The sequence below is a fragment of the Bison bison genome, unplaced genomic scaffold (assembly GCF_000754665.1).
Source record: "Bison bison bison isolate TAMUID 2011002044 unplaced genomic scaffold, Bison_UMD1.0 scf7180017864309, whole genome shotgun sequence".
NCBI classification, from domain to species: Eukaryota; Metazoa; Chordata; class Mammalia; order Artiodactyla; family Bovidae; genus Bison; species Bison bison.
This window is the reverse complement of record NW_011494881.1, coordinates 927042-949386: the sequence shown is the minus strand read 5'-3', so window position 1 is coordinate 949386 and position 22345 is coordinate 927042. Positions and strand designations below refer to the sequence as shown.

The window sequence follows — 22345 nt, the reverse complement described above, 5'->3', positions numbered from 1 at the left end:
AGATTCTTTTACATCATCCTAATAGGTGAGGTATCCAACTGAACTCCACGGTAGTCAGCAACTGATCCCAGTTATTTCTACCAGGGTATCTGCAGGTTGTGTATTCAGCCTGATTCAAGGTTCCCAAGCAGTGGATTCCATAGCTGTGGTGACAAGTTTTAAAGTGAAGATCTGTTCCTCTGAGGGACACCGATTTTTCATTCTTGTTCATTGCCCTTGTCCACCAGGTACAGTGGCCAGAACCTCAGAACTCAGCTGGGTCTGGATTTGAATCCCTGCCTGGCTATACTATAGTTACCAGTCAGCATCCTTCTGAACCTATTTTCTCATTGGAAAGAGAAGAAATTCCTGAACTCAAAATATTGTTAGGAGAACTTGTGAAGGGGAGGCAAAATAGAATAGTGAAGAAAAGCACAGACCCTGGAGTTCAGGGAGAGCAGGTGTGAATTCCACTTCTGCCTCTTGCCAGCTGTAGGATGTGAGACTAGGGCATGTTATTTTATCTCTTTGAGCTTCATCTTCAAAGCAAGGATAATACTTCCTAGACCAAGATTAATTGAAATGATCCAGAGAAATGGTATATACTCAATAAATGGCAGCTATTATTTTTAGTTTGGGGAAAGAACTTTTTACAACGTCAGGGATGCAGAAATGTTTGCCTATTATTGATAACAATATGTAATTTTAATTATTTAATTTTCTGAGCAGAATTATCAGCTGTGACATTGTGAAGTGTACTTCAGAATCATGCTGACCTAGAATTAATGCCTGCCCTAGAATTACCTCTGTGGCTTTGGCACAAGTTCTTTAATTTTTCCTAGCCTCATATTTTCATAAAGGAAAGTATAGTACTATTTACCTCACAGGATTTGTGTAAGACTCTAGTAGAATTTAATTTCCCATTTTTCCTCCCTTCTTGTTCTACCTCCCCAGTCCTCTCTCTGCAGAAAAAAGAAGAAGAAGAAGATATGGGGTAGGAATACCTGAGTTTTCAATCAAATTCTGGTTAAAAACGCTCATATATAATTTGTGACTAAATCATGATTGCAGCTTTCAAATGATTGATATAACTAGAGGACTCCAGTCCTTCTGGTTAAAATCAGGATTCTGATTATTTGTTTTGGAAAATAGTTTATCATGCTTTCTAGATCCTTGAATTGACAATCACACATATAGTCAAGTACCTTCCTGGGACGTATGGTCCCTTGCAATATGGTCAACATTAAGAGAATGGATATGGTTAATTTCAGACCATATTTGGGTCTGGAAAACAGATTGATTATTCTCTTGAGGATAAACTAAGGCATGGGCATCCTTGAATCAATAAGATGCATGTCTGTTTTTTTAGAGGACAATTCTTAATGAAAAACTTACATTTGCAGAAAACTCAAAGTACCCTTGGAAAATATTTCTTAAATGTCTTATACTTTGCCTATTACTCAATAATTTGATTGCTTGAAGTTGTCACTTGCTAGGAGGATGATCTACTTGGTTTAGAGTTCTTTTCAATCTGATTTCTCTTCAGATGAATCAGAGATATTTTTGGATAATAAATCTGTGATTTATATACTTTATAAACTGAAAAATATTATCCAGATTTAAGGAACAAGATGGTTTCTTTTTTCTATTCTAATTTCTTCTTTTATTTTTATATAATTCATCAGAACCTTTGACTCTCTTTCCCTCTAATATTCTTTCTATACAAAAACATAACAGAAACTTTGTTTTCATTTCATACCTTACTGGATTCTTCAGTTATCATTGACCAAAACAAAATAGAGATTGCATTTTGCTCTTGGCTCCTATCTGCATCATTCATTATTGTCATTTGTCCTTTTGTTCCTTTCTAGGCTGTTCCACTGCATCCTGAATTATCACTGTAGTATGGGGGCATTTCTGAATCAAAATTTCCTCAGTAGGACAGCAACAGGAAAGATAATTAAATAGGTATACAAGTACTAGATTCATCTGTGTTCAACCATCTGCACAATCTTGAAAGCAGATTTGATAGTCTCTGGAGGAAGCTATTTGAATACAGTGATGATATTAAAACTTGATAATCTCCCCAAAGTAAAAAAATTCCTGCAATATCATTACTGTTACCGTTCTTCAAAGAATGGTGTTATTTTATTGATATTGATAGTGGTGATTGACTGCCCAAAGTGATCTAAAAAAGTATAACCTGAACTAGAATTAATGGACTTTGAGAAAAAAAAAAAAGTGCTAAGAAAGTGATTTGGGTTACATAGAAGAATATACCTGTTCACTATAGGTAAGAAAAATTCTAAGATATTAAATGAATAAAGCATGTTTTTAAAACTGAGAGTAGGGGGTATTAAAATGGAAAGGATATTTTTACTTCTGTTAATGTTCTCCTTCCTGAAAATTGTAGAATCTGGGTAGGTAAAAATGAATAGGCAATTCAGTGGAAAAAACTTTTAAGAATTTCTCATATGGGTTTGTTATATAATGATTTTGTTGAACTTCAGTGAAGTTTAGTGAAAGCACTAAAGTGTGAAAGACTTAGAATTTTTCCTATAATCCTGGAATGTTACAGTTGTTAATTTTAAACAGAAAATGCTGTTTATTTTCTCGGTAATGGTGGGAGACAGATGCTTTACCTAAAGCTATGGTCTGCAGGCAACCCTGGTAGTCAATCACAGCTTTCATGTCATGTTGGGTTTGTGCTTTTGGCATTTGCTTATTCAGAAATAATGCATCTTATTAGGATTTTTTTTTTTTTACTGTGATTGCAGTTTTAGTTGATGTACTCTGCTAGACCTAACATTGAAATATGATTGCACAGAACATCAGTGGATTCTCCAGATTTTGAGAAGAATATATCACATATTGAACTAAGATTTTATATTTCACTTAAACTTGAACCATTGAAAATACTTTCATCTTTTCTTTAACGATGCAAGACCATAAGCCATTTCTCTTGCATGCACTATTCCTGTTACTTTACGTAAGAATATGTTGTCAGCCCAGTGCATGGATACTTGTTATCAAAACCCCATCATTCCATTTGGCATTAAAGGAAACACATGGGAAACTGTACAATCTGGACTCCAGACTTCTGATAACCAGATGGTAAGTTAGCCCCAATGTAGTGCAAACATTGTCTGTTTGCAAGACTGATATTTGCACACACATCTTTAGCAGATGATGGTAAAGCATTGCACAGAAGAATCATGTCTCCTGATTCACAGAGAGAGAAACATCTTCCTCAAATCTATTTTCTCTTCTCTTTTTGCAAAGGCTGATGGATTCTTTTTAAATACAAAGATATTTTGAGAACGATTTGGAAAGTTAAATGTGGAAAGGTGTGTCTCCAATCTGGGAACATTTTCTTTTTCTTTTTTCCTCCCTGTTTAAAGATAAGGCTTAGAAAATCTCAGTCATCTAGGGTTTCTCTTTGAATGGCCTAAATGGATTGGTAGCCATATGTAATGAGATCTTCAGTCATCCACAAGTTCCATCATACAGATGCATATGCATATAGATAGATAGACAAGTTATATCCATCTGTGCCTGCCTCTGTGTGCATGTGTGTCGCAGACTCCTGTTCAATTTTTTTTTTTTTTTTAATTCATCCCTTGCCATGGGTGGCCATGAAGCATAAAAAATGTCATTAGAATTTGAATCTCTAGAGGCTGTGTATAATGGTTAAGAACATGAGTCTGAAGTCAATATTGTCCCTGTGATCTCGTGAAAGTTAATTATCTGCTAAACTTCCTTGTCTGTAATGTGACAATGATGATAGTGTACCTCCATAGGCTTGTTATGGGATTACGTGAGATAAGTCTTTAAAGCTCTTATAAAAGAGCTCTCAAATGATATGTTCTATGGAAGTGTTAGCTTTCATTTCATCTGTTAATCTATCACCTGTACCCCACCTTGTGATTTTGAAACACCCAACAAATATGTATTTCCTGAGCTGGACCTAATTATGAGTCAGATATCCATAACCACTCAGCCATGCGACCTGAAGTAAAGCCACATTAACTTTCGTAAGCCTGCTTCCTCATCCAAGAAATGGGGCAATAATTGCTGCCCTGTTTTCCTCACAGGGTTATTATGCAGACAAAATGAGACAGTTTATATGAAAGCATGTGTTTAGTTTGAAATGGAAGGCAGAGAGTTGTAATGCTTGTGGAGATAGTTTATCTACGAAAAGGAATAAGGTGATTGATTCAGGTTCGCTTCTTACGCTAGCCAGTGTGATAAGACACTTACACATACAACTATATTACAGTTAAAATGTGCTAGTATATCAGAAAGTTCCAGAACAAGTGTTTTGATAAAACTCAAAATATGGAGAAATTATTTATGACTCTGAAAATAATGGAAAGATAATATTTATCAAGCAAGACTGTGTACATGTTCTGAAGTAATTTTTAAGGTTCTCAGTCACCATGATTATTATCTTGCTTAAATACTGTTCTTTTTAGGGTCAGGTCATTAAGGAGCACACACTAACAGCTAAAGATAATCTCAACATTTGGAGAGATTTTATTTCTTAGTATAATAGGAGAACATCAGGACAGTTTTTTGAGAGCCCCCTCCCTCAAAACTGTTTTTATCTGAGAAAGTTAAAAATGTATGCTCACAGACTTTGCTCAAGGCATTTTTTTCAACTAGGAAACATTTGGTTCTTTCTTCTTTTTAGGATAAAAAAACTTTTCACTAACTCATATGATTTATAAAACATTTCTATCGGGTAATATTAATATAAAGTCTTGCCTATAATTCAGGTAGCTTTTGCAAGTCAAGTTAAATAGTCTATTCTGATTGTTTGCCCTTCTTAAATCCATATTTTAGAAAGACTTATAAGGAGAAATAACATCTGTTGCCTTTTGATTTAAGGCAGCCCTGGATTCTCTCCAGGATCTAGGTCTCAGTGGTAATGGGGGTGTGGGGGTGCACCAAACCCACACATAGCTAAATCTTCTAGCTAAAGAAAAGAACCTTGAAAGGGTACGTCTCAAGTCAGACTCATTTTGTTCATCTTTCTTGTCTATGTCAGAGTGACTTCCTTGTATCCTGTTTTGGAAAGGCAAGAAGTTAGAGTCCTTTTTAGCATCTGTGTGGATTGTTGCTAAGGCAAAGAAAGATGGAGTCTGCAGACAACTTCCTTATCCTCATCTCTCCCTTCATAGTTTTGCCCTTAAAATGAAAGGAAACACAGTTTCGAAGGTTTCTACCTATATTATTAATATTTATTATTAATAGCAATGCCTCTGCATTGAATTGACACTTTGAACTCTATTTTATTACCGAAATGACTTTTTTTTTTTTTCCGAAATGACTTTTATACCACCTACACCTGCTATGGCTCATAATATCTTACTGAAATACTTTTGGACATCACATAGGATGTGGGTGATTCACAACCATAAGCAATTGTCAGTGCAGATAATAGCTGACTGCACAAGCTAATTTATTTGAGATCTCTAAGAAATCTCGTTTAATATCTGGAAGTTCATTCCTTAGAACTCAACAAGATGCCAACACCTACCATCAAAGTTCATGTTCTGCAAATAATGATGTCTTATTATAATTTTTGAATAAATATGTCCTGCTTATTAATTAAAATTGTTCTGTGCACAAAACATATAATTATTATGTTTCCTGTCAGCTAATGATGAGTCAGAGTACTGAGATGATTACTTTTGAGATTAATTATTTTTAAATATTGCAGGTTATACCTACTCATTATACTTCATCTACAGACTTCTACTGTATTGGAGTAAATTTTAGATAAATTCTCTCATAGAATATGATGCTATTTTTGAATGGGCCATCATTATTCATTAACTGTACTAAATTTTGTCCCAGTGAAGGAAAGTAGAAGATGATAAAGAAGAAAAAAAGTGCAAAGCAAAAGGCTGGAAAGCCTAAGGAATATTGTCCTGAATGTTCTGTGTCTCTACATCTCCAGGCTACCTCCTGTGAACCTAGCAAAGCATCAGTGGGGCTTCTCTCCCTTCTGACTTTTGGTTGGGCAAGGCCAGTGGGAGGCACTAGTAGAGGACTGAAGGGTGGGAGAAAATGAGGTCTGCGTTTTCTTTTCTGGTTTCCTCCTGACAGAGCTTTATCAGAGGCTGTGTTTCTTTCCAAGGCCATGATTCCTGAAGGCCTTGTTATAGATGCAGTTCCCCCTGCTCCTTATTCCTTCAGGTCACAGAGGAGGCAACGTCTTCCTCTACTTCCTCCACAAATCATCAGGAATCTTATGATTCCTGGCGGAATCATCTTCCACGTTGATTTATTTTACCTCTGTCCCATGTCTATAAATTATTCTGTCATCCCCCTCTCTCTTTGGTCACCATTTCTGAGAGTTCCATCTGTTTCTGCTAGTGTTTGATTGTTACAGGTAAAAGAGCACAAAGAAGAAGCCAAGTGTGCAGCCAGCACTTGCTGGCTTGAAGCTTCTTTTGGTACTTCCTAGCTGTGTGACCTCAGGCAAATCGCTTACTCTGCTTGGGCTTACTTTAGAACTGTGCAGTGAAGGGCAGTTGAACCAGATTCTGGGCTCTAAAAATTCTATTCTCTGTATGCAGCTCAAGTTATAGAAACGGCCATCCCTATGATATGCCACTAACAAATTCTTTAGTCATGTCCAAAGGAGTGGGGGGCAGGGACAGCCATAGTGGAATTGATGTTAACACTTAGTAATGTTGTCCATGAACTGAGGGAAAATAATTCATACACTGAAATTGCTGTGTTCAGATGTTTCTCCAAGTGATTTTATTTAATTTTTTTTTTTACATATGATGGTGAAAGTGTTAGTCACTCAGTTGTGTCTGACTGTTTGCGACCCCAGGGACTGTAGCCCACCAGGCTCCTTTGTCCGTGGAATTCTCCAGGCAAGAATACTAGAATGGGTAGCCATTTCCTTTTCCAGGAGATCTTCCTGACCCAGGAATCGAACCCAGGTCTCCTTCATTGCAGGCAGAATCTTTACTGTCTGAGCCACTAGGGAAGCAATATCATCAAAATAGAGATATATTCCTTGTTAGGTCTGCTGGAGTGACTCTATCTATTGCCAGGTTAGTCTCTGGTTTTAAGTGAAGCACTGTCAACCATTACTTAGGGACCAGTTCGATACAGAAGATCATTTTTGGGTCTCAACTTTTCTTTTGTTTAGAAAGAATGTTTCGTGAAGCATCACTTTTCTGACTAACACGTGTACGCTCTTTCATTGGACCCTATTTACTGCCTTCTTCTCCTTGATTGCATCATTGCAAGGTGAAGGAAAATAGAGCGGCAAATGGAAGCAGAGCCACGATGATCACTGGGAATGGGAAGTACAGGGATATCTCATTTCACTGCACTTTGCTTTATTGTGCTTCAAAGATACTGTGTTTTACAAATTGAAGGTTCCTGGCAAGCTTGCATTGAGCAAGTCTATGGGTACAATTTTCCAACAGCACTATCTTTCAATTAAAGTATGTACATTTTTTAGACACAATGCTATCACTCTTAATAGATAACAGTGTATTATAAATATAACTTTATATGCACGAGGAAACTGAAAGATGTATGTGACTCACTTTATTGCAATGTTAATTTTATTGTGGTGGTCTGAAACCACACCTGCAATATCTCCAAGGTATGCCTATATAAACATTTGAAGAATCTGTATATTTTTGTATGGTTATTTCAATGGATGGTATAGCAGCTGTGTCAGTTACTATGTTTTCAGGGCCCTGGTTTTTAATCAGCAGAGCAAATGGAAATTTTACTGATGTAACCTGTAAAGGCTTTGGTGGGGCCCTGAGTCCTTGAGCCAAAAACATAAATGATCAACCAAGATGGAGAGAAGCCAACTCCAAGATAAGGATAACAATATTGATTATAGTTTAGTTGCAGTGATCTAAAAGAGAGATGCAAGAAAGCAATACCTCAGTAAAATGCTAGGATGATAACTTTTTAAGGAGTAACTACCTTTTGCTGTTAAGAGGGAATGGTGTCTTACCTGCAAAGTGAAAGTGTTATTCCATTGTGTCCAACTCTTTGTGACCCCAGGGACTGTAGCCAACCAGGTTCCTCTATATATGGGATTCTCCAAGCAAGAATGCCAGAGTGGGTAGCCATTCCCTTCTCCAGGGGATCTTTCTGACTCAGGGATCGAACTCGGGTCTCTTGCATTGCAGGCAGATTCTTTATTGTCTGAGCCACCAGGGAAGTGATGTTACCTGCTACATCACTGCAATTATTTTCAGGTGCCGTCCTCAAAATTCCCTTTCATTCAGGATGTTATTTTGCTCTGATGTCAGATAGTGGAGGATAACCAGGCTTCTGGAGGATGTGTAATACATAGTAACATCATCTGGTCTGTGTTGCTCTATATAGGACTCTGTGCTATTTTATTCATAGGATTACTTGTCCCTCAACTATCAGTGAGATCCCTTTACACTTTACATGATTCAACACAGAATTGAGTGACTCTTAAGCTTGAAAAGTTACCAAGGCATTTTAACTTATTTTTTTCAGAAGAATGGTAAAGCAGAAAGCTATGGTGCATTTGTGGTTTAAAATAATTTGCTAATATCCATTTTCATGGACAGTTTTCAGCAGTTTACTTCAAATCTTTTCAAAATAAATTCATTTGTTTTTTCATTTGACCTTTTTTGATGATTAGTAGTACTTAAAATACACAGAAAAGTGATAAAAGAGGTTGCCTTTTGGTAGAGCATTTAGAGCAATAAGAGGAACGGGTGGGATGGAAATTGAATTTCTACTGTATACACTTCATCATGTTATATTCTTCTTATTATGAATGGCCTATTCAAAGACATTTTCCATTCAGCCCCCAAAGAAAATAAATAATCTCACTCAGTTCATGAGAATTGTTTTCAGGTTTGATTTTGCATTGTTTGAATGTTTAATATACAATGATTTCAGCTCTGTAAGCTAAGCTATGTATGAATCTGAGCACACATTTATCATCAAAATGTTCCTACTGAAAAAAAAAAACAGTCCTTTTCTTTAAATTTCAGAGTTTGCTTTCACTGACAGTATCTGATGTTAGTGGTAATCATAACTGACTCCTCCCTATGCTGCTTCCCCATCAGTCAACAAATTCTGATACCTGTCCCTTGCGTTCCTTCACTTTTTTGCTCCGAGTCTAATCATTGTTCTAGTTTGGGACCTCATTATCTCTTAGTCAGAATCCTGAAACATTTGTTTAACTAGTCTTCTTGCCCCCAGGCTCTGCTCTCAGCAACCAGTCCTCCATTCTGCAACCCAAGTTAACCTTTAATGCAGCCTTCTCCTCCTGCTGGGAAAATAAGTGGTTTCCACTGTCCACAGAACAAGCAACATCCATTAATCTCTTGGTGTTCTTGTCCCCACTTGTCTCATCTTTGTGATTTCTCTCAACATTTATTCATTTGATTTTTTTTTTCCTTTTGAGTGCCTGCTAATATGTTAGATGTTGTGCTAGGGATAAAAGGAAGAACAATACCACACGGGGTCCCCCTTCCAGTAATCTTTACTGCCCACTTGGTGCAGGGAAAATAATCAAATTATACAAATATCTATAAAGAAACAAAGATCAGTGCTATGAGAGGGAAGAGCTCAGAGTTAGGAAAATGTGTACCTGACCTAGTCTCAGGACTCAGAAAGTTTCCTGAATTGATGTTGCTAAAAGAGAAATTAGGAGAATGAATTGAAGCAACTTTACATGAGACTTCATGCTACCTGAGACCTACCATGAATCTTCCTGGGCCTTTGCTCCAGACTTTCCCTACTTCACTTTATATTTGGTAAAACTTTCTGTTTAATTATCTTCCCCTTTTCTTTTGCTTTATGGAATATCCACTATTCTAGATCCAACTCAAATATTATAGTCATTACTCCATCCCTGGAGGGTAATGGGTTCCAGGACCCCAGAAGATCCCTAAATCCTCAGATGCTCAAGTTGCTTGTGTGAAACGGCATAGTGTTTTCACATAACCAATACATATCCTCCATATACCTTAAATCATCTCTAGATCATTTATAATACCTAATATAATATAAATACCATGTAAGTAGTTGCCAGTGTATGACAAATTTAAGTCATGTGTTTTGGAACTTTCTGGAATTTTTTTCTCTGATATGTTTGATCTTTTGTTGGTTGACTCCCTGGATGCTGAATCTGTAGATTCAAAAGGTTGACTGATCTTCCCTTCAAGACTTAAGCCTCATGTTCTTGAACCCAATGGCCTAGACGAATGGGTAGTTTTCATCTCTCAGGTCCTACATCATTTTCTATGAATTAGTTATTGCTTGACATTTTTCTCATTGTTACACATGCATTTGACTATATTTCTCTCTCAATCTCTTGTGTCCTTTGTATTCAGAACAGGAAGAACTTAGTGTATCCATTTGATCAAGTAAAACCTATCAGCAAATCAGAAGAGTGATTTTTTTATAGGTGGTGTCAGTTTTATTGACTTTAGATAATAAGTATTTACAGATTGTCTCTTTCTGTTTTATAGTATCATTAATAAGAGAAGTTTCCTTTATAAGGAAGTGAAATATTTCAGTTATTGCTCTATGACCCAATAGTTTCAAACTTGAAATTCATTTCCCTAGAGAGAAAGGAGAATGCATTTGATTCTTGGATATGTATAGAAAAGGCAGAGCTCCCCAATAGAAATAGCCAAAGGTATATGAGTTCTAATGCTAATTTTAATTTTTATAGTATTTGAGCAAATATTTTCAGTTAAGAGCAACTCAATTCTCTCACCTGAAAAACAGAAGATATAAGTATTTCCCTTGCTTATTCATTGTAACAATTGAATAAGTAACATGTGAACAATCTAGTTCAAACAATGTAAGTTCATAATTATGATGGCTCTCCTGCCTTCCCCTCCCTTTACTCTTATGTCTTTCATGACTTTGGCACTTCAGGCACCTTTGTCAGGCTATGTGTCCAAGGACAAGTTACTGAGAATGAAGGGATCTATGTCTTATAATGGGCTCCCTTAGTGGCTCAGAGGATAAAGAATCTGCCTGTAATGCAAGAGACCTGGGTTTGCTCTCTGGGTTGGGAACATCCTCTGGAGAAGGGAATGGATACCCTCTTCAGTATTCTTGCATGAACAAAGGAGTCTGGCAAGCTTAGTCCATGGGGTTACAAAGAGTCAGATACCACTGAGTGACTAACATACATTATAACAGATCCTGGAAATCAGGAAGAAGAATTTTCACCATTCACACAGTGACAGCCACTCCTTGACTCACTTAACAAATGTTGAAATGTTGACCTAGCACTCTGTATGCCAACCAGTAGTTTAGCAGTGGAATAGTCTCACCCTAAGAGGAAATGGCAACTCACTCCAGTGTTCTTGCCTGGAGAGTCCCAGGGATGGGGGAGCCTGGTGGGCTGCCGTCTATGGGGTCGCACAGAGGGACATGACTAAAGCGACTTAGCTGCGGCAGCAGCAGCAAGGGTATCATCACTTTCCATTTCCAGTGGGGTTTGGAGAAGCTACATGCAAGAACATTGGATTCTGAATGAAGCATGCCCATGAGTGAAAGTGGGGATGTTTAGCTATGGAGGCCCCAACCCAGCTGACTCCTGGATGACCAAGAGGCTTTTTCCTGTTGTCTGGCCATTGTGCACCTGCTGGTTATGGGCTGTAGCCAGCGGGGTCACCTATGGCATATCACAGGCATAACAGTCAGGACCTTTCTCATTATTTAACTCTGAGCCAGTACAAGACTTGCAGCTCTGAAAGCTAAAATACAGAAGACAACTTTTGGCAAAGTCTCTAAAGACAGGAGGAGGCTTAGCCAAAGACCTCATTGTATATATGGACAAAATAATACCATTTTTTCTATGATGAAGAATACCAAACAGCTAGCAAAGTTACTATGTAATTAGTTCTTTACAAAATCTTTTTTTCTGGAAAGCATCAACTTTTTCTTTCTTCATCTTTTTAAATGAATTGCAAAATGACAGCATATTTTCAGCATAGAAAACCAAATCAGGATTTGGAATGCCTGTATTCATAGAGAGAAATAAACCTTTGGTAAGAAGAATTACTTTTAATTCTTCTGTAATTTGCAAAATAAAGGAGATGTGGTTATTTAATTTGATTTGCTCCTCTATGTTTTTAAGTGTGCGCTAGTCTAAAACAGCTGTGCTGCCTAATGCATTTATGGCTGATGTGGAGGGCCGGGATGTTTATTAATGATAGGGATTTGCAAGAAAGAGTGGTAGTTCTATATTGTGGTATTTAATATAATTATGAACTTTGCAATTTTAAAGCTCCTGCAAGCTACAGAACACAAAGGGGTGTTGAGTGCTCTAAGGTCACCTGCTGTGTTCCACTGCACTGACAGTTCTGCACCAGCACACAAAAGCCAAAAGCAAGAGATAATGTATTCATGGAGGCATCCTCCCTTAAAAGCTTGTGGATATGGCTCAAGCTTATGTTTCCCAATTTCAAGAAAAGTATTTTAATTTTTGAGAAATGTAGTAAAATACTTATTAATAGGCATTAGCTGCAGCTAGACTGACATGAATGATGAATTGATTGATCAAATAGTGTAGAGATATTGCCAGTGAAACTCTATGCTTTTTTTGGAGAATAAAATACGTTTTTATATTTAAAATTTATTTTTTAATAAAAATAAGGCAAGGTAGGGGCCTAAATGAATTGATCTATTTTTGACAAAACAATCATTATTGCTATAAGATATAATCATTAAACTAAAAGAGTGTAAAATGATCTCTGTTCAGTTCGTATTCACAAAATGCAATGATAGCAATGCAAATAAGACTGAGCATACTCTATGTTCCAGCCACTAGGCAGGACCATTCTGTGCCTGATATTGTTTAATGTAGTTTTAAATATTGTGGAGTAATTGAGTGTAGTAAAATTTGATGTGCTTTTGATAGCTATCCTTTAAAAGTTTTCTTCAAATGATTGCATTATGGACTCAGAAGGGAATGGGATAAAGAGGACTTGACCATTTCTGAGGTATGTGAAAATATGGCATGGGGCAAGTTACACTGGATTTGAAGTTAGAAATCCCAGCTGGGCTATTTACCCACCTGAGTGCACTTCAGCCAGTTTCTTCTCTGTTTTCTTTAAAATGAGGATAAGAATATCAATACTCATTTATTTTTTTAATTGAAAAATAATTGCTTTACAGAATTTTGTTGTTTTCTGTCAAACCTCAACATGAATCAGCCATAGGTTTTACATACATCCCCGCCGTTGTGAACCTCCCTCCCATCTTCCTTCCCATCTCACCCCTCTAGGTTGCTACAGAGGGCCTGTTTGAGTTTCCTGAGCCATACAGCAAATTCTCATTGGCTATCTATCATACATATGGTAATGTAAGTTTCCATACATCTCATCCTCTCCTCCCCTCTCCCTATGTCCATAAGTCTATTCTCTATGTTTGTTTCTCCGTTGCTGCCCTGTAAACAAATTCTTCAGTACCATTTTTCTAGATTCCGTATATATGAATTAGAATATGATATTTATCTTTCTGACTCACTTCATTCTGTATAATAGGTTCTAGGTTCATCCAACTCATCAGAACTGACTCAAGTGTGTTCATTTTTATGGCTGAGTAATATTCCATTGTGTATATGTACCACTTCTTCTTTATCCATTCATCCATCAAGGGACATCTAGGTTGCTTCATGTTCTGGCTATTGTAAATACTGCTGCAGTGAACATTGTATTACATGTGTCTTTTTCAGTTTTGATTTCCTCAGGCTATGTGCCTAGGAGTGGGATTGCTGGGTCATATGGTGGTTTTATTCCTAGCTTTTTAAGGAGTCTCCATATCTTCCTCCATAGTGGCTTCCCACCAGCAACTCAAGAGTGTTTCCTTTTCTCCACAACCTCTCCAGTATCTATTGTTTGTAGTCTTTTTGATGATAGCCATTCTGCCTGGTGTGAGGTGGTATGTCATTATAGTTTTGATTTGCACTTCTCTAATAATGAGTGATGTTGACCATCTTTTCATGTACTTGTTAGGGATGTATGTCTTCTTTGGAGAATTGTCTCTTCAAGTCCTTTTCCTACTTTTTGTTTGGGTTGTTTGGTTTTCTGGTATTGAGTTGTATAAACTGCTTGTATATTTTGGAAATTAATTCTTTATCAATTGTTTTCTTGCTATTATTTTCTCCCATTCTGAGGGCTGTCTTTTCACCTTGCCTCTAATTTCCTTTGCTGTACAAAAGCTTTTTAGTTTAATTAGGTCCTGTTTGTTTATTTTGCTTTATTTCCATTACTCTAAGAGGTGAGTCATAGAAGATCTTGCTTTGATTTATGTCTCTGCCTATGTTCTTCTCTAAGAGTTTGAAGTTTCTGTTCTTGCATTTAGGTCTTTGATCCATTTTGAGTTTATCTTTGTGTATGACATTAGGGAGTGATCAAATTGCTTTCTTTTGCATGTAGCTGTCCAGTTTTCTCAGCACCATTTATTGAAGAGGCTATCTTTGCTCCATTGTATATTCTTGCCTCCTTTGTCAGAAATAAGGTACCCATAGGTACATGGGTTTATCTCTGGGTTCTCTCTCTTGTTTCATTGGTCTATATTTCTGTTTTTGTGCCACTACCATGCTGTCTTGATTACTGTAGTTTTGTAGTATAGTCTGAAGTCAGGAAGGTTGATTCTTCCATGTTCATTCTTCTTTCTCAAGACTGCTTTGGCTATTCGGGGTCTTTTGTGTTTCCATATGAATTGTGAATTTTTTTTGTTCTAGTTCTGTGAAAAATGCCATTGGTAATGTGATAGGGATCACACTGAATCTGTAGGATGCATTTGGTAGTATAGTCATTTTCACCATTTGATTCTTCCTACCCAGGGAAATGAAATATCTCTCCATCAGTTTATGCCATCTTTGATTTCTTTCATTAGTGTCTTATAATTTTCTGTATCCAGTTCTTTTGTCTCCTTAGGTAAGTTTATTGCTAGATATTTAATTCTTTTTGTTGAAATGGTGAGTGGGATTGAGTCCTTAATTTCTCTTTCTGATTTTTCATTGTTAGTATATAGAAATACAAGTGATTTCTGTGTATTGATTTTGTATTCTGCAACACTGCTAAATTCACTGATTAGCTCTAGTAATTTTTTGATACCATCTTTATGGTTTTCTATGTATAGTATCATGTCATCTGCAAACAGTGAGAGCTTTACTTCTTCTTTTCTGATCTGGATTTCTTTTGTTTCTTTTTCTTCTCTGATTTCTGTAGCTAGGACTTCCAGAACTATATTGAACAATAGTTGGGAAAGTGGACACCCTTGTCTTGTTAATGATCTTAGGGGCGATGCTTTCAGTTTCTCACCATTGAGAATAATGCTTTCTGTAGGCTTATCATATATGGCCTTTACTATGTTGAGGTAGGTTCCTTCTATCCCATTTTTTGAAGAGTTTTAATCATAAATCAGTGCTGAATTTTGTCAAAGGCTTTTTCTGCATCTATTGAGATGATCATATAGTTTTTATCTTTTGGTTTGTTAATATGGTGTATCACATTGATTGATTTGTGTACACTGAAGAATCCTTGCATCCCTAGAATAAATCCAGCTTGGTCATGGTGTATGAGCTTTTTGATGTGTTGCTGAATTCTGTTTGCTAAAATACTGTTGAGGATTTTTGCATCTATGTTCATCAGTGATTTTGGCCTATAGTTTTCTTTTTTGTGTTGTCTTTGTCTGATTTTGGTATCAGGGTGATGGTGGCCTTGTAGAATGAGTTTGGAAGTGTTCCTTCCTCTGCAATTTTCTGAAAGAGTTTTAGAAAAATAGGCATTATCTTTTCTCTCAGTGTTTGCTAGAATTCTCCTCTGAAACTATCTGGTCCTGGGCTTTTGATTTTGGGGAGAATTTTTATGACAGTTTCAATTTCAGTCCTTATAATTGGGTTGTTCATGATTTCTTTTTCTTCCTGGTTCAGTCTTAGAAGGTTAAACTTTTCTAAGAATCTGTCTATTTCTTCCAAGTTATCCATTTTATTCCCATATAGTTTATAGTTATTCACAATAGTCTTTTATAATACTTTATTTCTGCAGTGTTTGTTGTAACTGCTCCTTTTTTTAATTTTGTTGATTTGATTCTTCTCTTTTTTTCTTGATGAGTCTGGCTAAAGTTTTGTCAATGTTGTTTATCTTCTCAAAGAACAAGCTTTTAGTTTTATTAATCTTTACTATTGTTTCTTTCATTTCTTTTTCATTTATTTCTGTTTGGATCTTCATGATTTCTTTCCTTCTACTAATTTTGTTTTGTTCTTCTTCCAGTCATTTTAGGTGTAAAGTTAAATTGTCTCTTCAATGTTTTCTTGTTTCTTGAGGTAGGATTGTATTGGTATAAACTTCCCTCTTAGAACTGCTTTTGTTGCATCCTATAGGTTTTGAGTTGTCATGTTTCATTGTTTGTTTCTAGAAAATTTTTGATTTCCTTTTTGATTTCTTCAGTAACCTTGGTTACTTAGTTATTTAGAAATGTATTGTTTAATCCCTGGGTGTTTTTCTTTTTTACAGTTTATTCCCTTGTAATTTATATCTAGTCTCGAGCGTTGCGATCAGAGAAGATGCTTGATATGATTCCAATTTTCTTAAATTTCCTGAGGTTTGATTTGTGACCCAAGATGTGGTCTATCCTGGGGAATGTTCCATGTGCACTTGAGAAGGTATATTCTTCTGTGTTTGGATGGAATGTCCTGAAGATATCAATGAGATCCATCCCATCTAATGTATCATTTAAGACTTGAGTTTCCTTATGAATTTTCTGTTTTGATGATCTCTCCTTTGGTGTGAGTGGGTGTTAAAGTATCCTACTATGATTGTGTTACTGTCAGTTCCTCCTTTTATGTCTGTTAGTGTTTGTCTTATGAACTGAGGTGCTCCTATATTGGGTGCATAGATATTCACAGTTCTTTTGTCTTCCTCTTGGATTGATCCCTCGATCATTATGTAGTGTCCTCCCTTTTCTCTTGTAATGTTCTCAATTTTAAGGTCTATTTTGTCTGATATAAGGATTGCTACTCCAGCTTTCTTTTGCTTCCCATTTGCATGGAATATATTTTTCCATCCTCTCACTTTCAGTCTATATGTGACTTTAGGTCCGGAGTGGGTTTCTTGTAGGCACCATATATATGGGTCTTATTTTTGTATCCATTCAGCCAGTCTGTGTCTTTTGTTTGAAGCATTTAATCCATTTACATTTAAAGTAATTATTGACATATATGTTCCTATTGCCATTTTCTTAAATATTTGGGGTTGATTTTATAGATCTTTTTCTTCTCTTGCACTTCTTGACTATATAAGACTCTTTAACATTTGTTGTAAAGCTGGTTTGGTGGTACTGAATTCTCTTAACTTTCTTGTCTGAAAATCTTTTTATTTCTCCATCAATTTTGAATGAGACCCTTGCTGGGTACACTAATCTTGTTGTTGTTGTTTTTCCCCACCCTTTTCATTACTTTAAATATATCCTGCCATTCTCTTTTGGCCTGCAGAGTTTCTGCTAAACTGTCAGCTGTTAAACATATGGGGTTTCCCTTGTATGTTACTTTTTGCTTTTCCCTTGCTGGTTTTAATATTCTTTCTTTGTGTTTAGTCTTTGTTAGTTTGATTAGTGTGTCTTGGCGTGTTTCTCCTTGGGTTTATCCTGTATGGGACTCTGTGCTTCTTGAACTTGATTCACTGTTTCCTTTTCCATGTTGGGGAAATTTCAACTATTATCTCTTCAAAAATTTTCTCCTACCTTTTCTTTTTCTCTTCTTCTGGAACCATTATATTTGAATGTTGATGTATTTGATATTGTCCCAGAGGTCTCTCTCCTCTTTTCTTTGCCCAGGGAAAGTAAGCAGGAAGCCCAATTGTGGAGAGCTCAGCTAATTTTATTCTTGGTTTTTGTTGCCTTCCTTCTACAAGTATATTAGAGAACCATTGGAGACAGAAAACTATGAAGTGTTACTTTTTAGAAATGACTATGAAAGCTTTTATCACTGCTATACCCTTAAAAGCCTCAGCTCTATGCTTTTTGAAATTTTAGGGAGAGTGAGCCTATAATTTCAAGATACCTTAAATAGCAAAATTTGAACCATGTCTTCCAAGTGCCATTCTTCATAAATCTATTTAGAATCAAGCTTAAAAATCACCACCAGCAAATCATTTTCATAGCCTATATGGCAACTGAACATTCTTCTAGTTAATTTTTCAGCACTGCTTTATTATAAGACATAGGTTGCAAAAAATAATAAGCTATTTGTATTGTAAGCTGAAAAGAATGAGAATCATAGAGTAGATCTGTAGCAATCTCTTCTGAGGATGGCAAGAAAAATAGACATTTCAACTGTGCCTTTAGATTCGCAATCAGGTTGATGGAAACAAATAGCCCCAGGTCATTCACCTTAAAACCTAAGTAAAGAAACAGTCAGTCAGCCAACCAGAGGTGTAGAATTGGTATAGAATTTAAAGGCTCAAGAGACAGTTTTCTATGACAGTTAACCTGGGGTATCCTCTAATGCACATTAATGAAGTCTCCTTTATGTACAGTTGGGAAGGTCCCCTGGAGGAGGAAATGGCAACCTACTCCTGTATTTTTGCCTAGAGAATCCCATGGACAGAGGAGCCTGGCGGGCTACAGTCCATGGGGTCGCTAAAAGTCAGACATGACTGAGAGACTAATACTATACAGAGGTCTCTGAGACGATCCTCAGTTCTTTTCATTCATTTTACTTTATTCTGCTCTTCAGAAGTTATTTATAGCATTTTATCTTCCATCTCACTGATTCATTCTTCTGTTTCAGATATTCTGCTATTGATTCCTTCTAGAGTATTTATAAATTCAGTAACTGTGTTATTTGTCTCTGTATGTTTATTCTTTAGTTCTTCTGGGTCCTTGTTAATTGATTCTTGCATTTTCCCCATTTTGTTTTCAAGGTTTTTGATCATCTTTACTATAATTATTGTGATTTCTTTTCCAGGTAGTTTGCCTATTTCCTCTTCATTTATTTGGATTTCTGTGTTTCTAGTTTGTTCCTTCATTTGTGTAGTATTTTTCTGGCTTTTCTTTTTGAGGTCTCCTTTTCCCAGACTTCAGGTTTGAATTCTTTCTTCCTTTTGGTTTCTGCCCTCCTAAGCTTGGTCCAGTGGTTTGTGTAAGCTTTGTATAGGGTGAGATTTGTGCTGAGTTTGTTTGTTTGTTTTTTCTCTGATGAGCAAGGCTGAGCAAGGTCGTAATCCTATCTGCTGATGATTGGGTTTATATTTTTGTTTTGTTTGTTGTTTACATGGGGCATCCTACACAGGGTGCTACTGGTGGTTGGGTGATGCTGGGTCTTGTATTCAAGTGATTTCCTTTGTGTGAGTTCTTATTATTTGATACTCCCCAGGGTTAGTTCTCTGGTGGGTCAGATGGTAAAGTGTCTTTCTACAATGCGGGAGACCTGGGTTCAATCCCTGGGTTGGGAAGATCCCCTGGAGAAGGAAATGGCAATCCACTCCAGTACTATTACCTAGAAAATCCCATGGACAGAGGAGCCTGGTAGGCTACAGTCCATGGGGTCGCAAAGAGTTGGACACGACTTCACTTTCACTTTCAGGGTTAGTTCTCTGGTAATCTAGGGTCTTGGAGCCAGTGCTCCCACTCCAAAGGCTCATGGCTTGATCTCTGAATATCTGTCTCACAGAATGGTGATCTCCTTCAAAACAAGAGTTAGTTCTTAGTCAAGTTACATTTTCATCACCTGTTGTTTGACATAGATGCTTCCAGCTGTACCTTGAGAGATATGTGGCTGTCAACAAACAAGAAGCAGCTCTCAAGAATATCTGTATTTTAAGCTTGTAGTAAGGATTTAAAAAGAAATTTTATAAAAACAGTTTGTGAATCACCTTGTATATGACAGCAAGGCTGAGCTTTTAGTCAGAGTTCTTCTTGACCCATGAGATTTCAATGAAATTGAAATCAGCTTCATTTTCAGCATCAGAATTCAGTGAGGTGTGCAATGTCCTGTGTCCTAATATGTATCTACTTATAGATGTATATTTATATAGAATACATACATACCTCCATATTTATTTAAGAATATCAAGCCTTATGTTTTCATGGTAATTTCTATTCTATTTCCCCCAGCTCTATTGAGATATAATTGATGTATAACCATGTGTAAGTTTAGATATGTAATGTGATGATTTAATATACACATGCTTACCTAAATAAGATTAGTTAGCACATTTTTCACTTCCTGTAGTTATCACTTTGTCATTGTGTTGGTGATGGTGAGAACATTAACGGTCTACACTCATAGCTGTTTTCATGTACACAAAATAGTAGTCAGCATGCTATATATTAGATTGCCAGAACTTAGTCATCTTACAAATGAAAGTTTGTATGCCTTACCCCTACCACTCAGCCCTTGGAAACCACATTTTTACTCTCTTTTCTTTGAGTTCACTGTTTTTAGATTCCACATGCACGTGAGATGATACAATTTTTGGCTTTCTCTCTGACTTGTTTCACTAGCATAATGCCTTAAAAGTCCATCCATGTATCCATGTTGTTGAAAGTGGCAGAGTTTTTCTTTTTTAATGACTGAATAATATTTGTACATATGTATCTACGTGTGATTATATGTGTATATATATATATACATATATGGATATATTATATATATATATATTTTATATCACATTTTTTTAATCTGTTCAATCATCAGTAAACACTTAGGCATGTCCATGTAATGGCTAATATGAATAATGCTACAATGAAGTGGGGCTCAGATATCTCTTTGAGATCATGATTTCATCTTTTTGGATATATACCCAAACTGCTATATCATATAATCATTCTATTTTCAATTTTGCAGGAAACTTCCATACTCTTTTCCATAGTGGTTGTACCAGTTTACATTTCCACCAATGGTGCACAGGGTTTCCTTTATGGCCTTGCAGACACTATTTGTTATCTTTTGAATGATAACCATTCCGATAACTGAGAAGTGATATCTTATTATGGTTTGATTTGAGTTTACCTGATGATTAGTGATTTGATCACATTTTCATGTACCTGTTTGCCATTTGTACATCTTCTCTGGAAAAATGTTAATTCAGAGTCTCTAATCACTTCATGGGAAATAGATGGGGAGACAGTGGAAACAGTGTCAGACTTTATTTTTGGGGCTCCAAAATCACTGCAGATGGTGATTGCAGCCATGAAATTAAAAAACGCTTACTCCTTGGAAGTAAAGTTATGACCAACCTAGACAGCATATTCAAAAGCAGAGACATTACTTTGCCAACAAAGGTCCATCTAGTCAAGGCTGTGGTTTTTCCAGTAGCCATGTATGGATGTGAGAGTTGGACTGTGAAGAAAGCTGAGCATGAAGAATTGATGCTTTTAAACTGTGGTGTTGGAGAACACTCTTGAGAGTCCCTTGGATTGCAGAGAGATCCAACCTAAAGGATTCATTCTAAAGAGTCCATTCTAAAGGAGATCAGTCCTGGGTGTTCTTTGGAAGGAATGATGCTAAAGCTGAAACTCCAGTACTTTGGCCACCTCATGCAAAGAGTTGACTCATTGGAAAAACTCTGATGCTGGGAGGGACTGGGGGCAGGAGGAGAAGGGGATGACAGAAGATGAGATGGCTGGATGGCATCACGAACTTGATGGACATGAGTCTGAGTGAACTCTGGGAGTTGGTGATGGACAGGGAGGCCTGGTGTGCTGCAGTTCATGGGGTTGCAAAGAGTTGGGCATGACTGAATGACTAAACTGGACTGAACTGATACTATATTGGTGTTTTTCTTTATGACTTACTTCACTCTGTATAATAAGCTCCAGTTTCATCCACTTCATTAGAACTGATTCAAATGTATTCTTTTTAATGGCTGAGTAATATTCCATTGTGTATATGTACCACAGCTTTCTTATCCATTTGTCTGCTGATGGACATCTAGGTTACTTCCATGTTCTGGCTATTATAAATAGTGCTGCAATGAACATTGTGGTACACATGTCTCTTTCAATTCTGGTTTAATTGGTGTGTATGCCCAGCAGTGGCATTCCTGGGTTGTATGGCAGTTCTATTTCCATTTTTTTAAGGAATCTCCACACTGTTCTCCATAGTGGCTGTACTAGTTTGCATTCCCATCAACAGTGTAAGAGGGTTCCCTTTTCTCCACACCCTCTCCAGCATTTATTGCTTATAGACTTTTGGATAGCAGCCATTCTGACTGGCGTGAAATGGTATCTCATTGTGGTTTTGATTTGCATTTCTCTGATAATGAGTGATGTTTCATGTGTTTGTTAGCCATCTGTATGTCTTCTTTGGAGAAATGTCTGTTTAGTTCTTTGGCCCACTTTTTGATTGGGT

The 22345-nt window shown here is 36.7% G+C and overlaps 1 protein-coding gene across 1 annotated transcript in view; it reads left to right on the top strand.

Moving 5' to 3' along the window:
* CTNNA3 (catenin (cadherin-associated protein), alpha 3) overlaps nucleotides 1-22345 on the top strand; it is a 1923005-nt gene that overhangs the window by 1211804 nt on the left and 688856 nt on the right. The gene's annotated exons all lie outside the window — the stretch shown is intronic.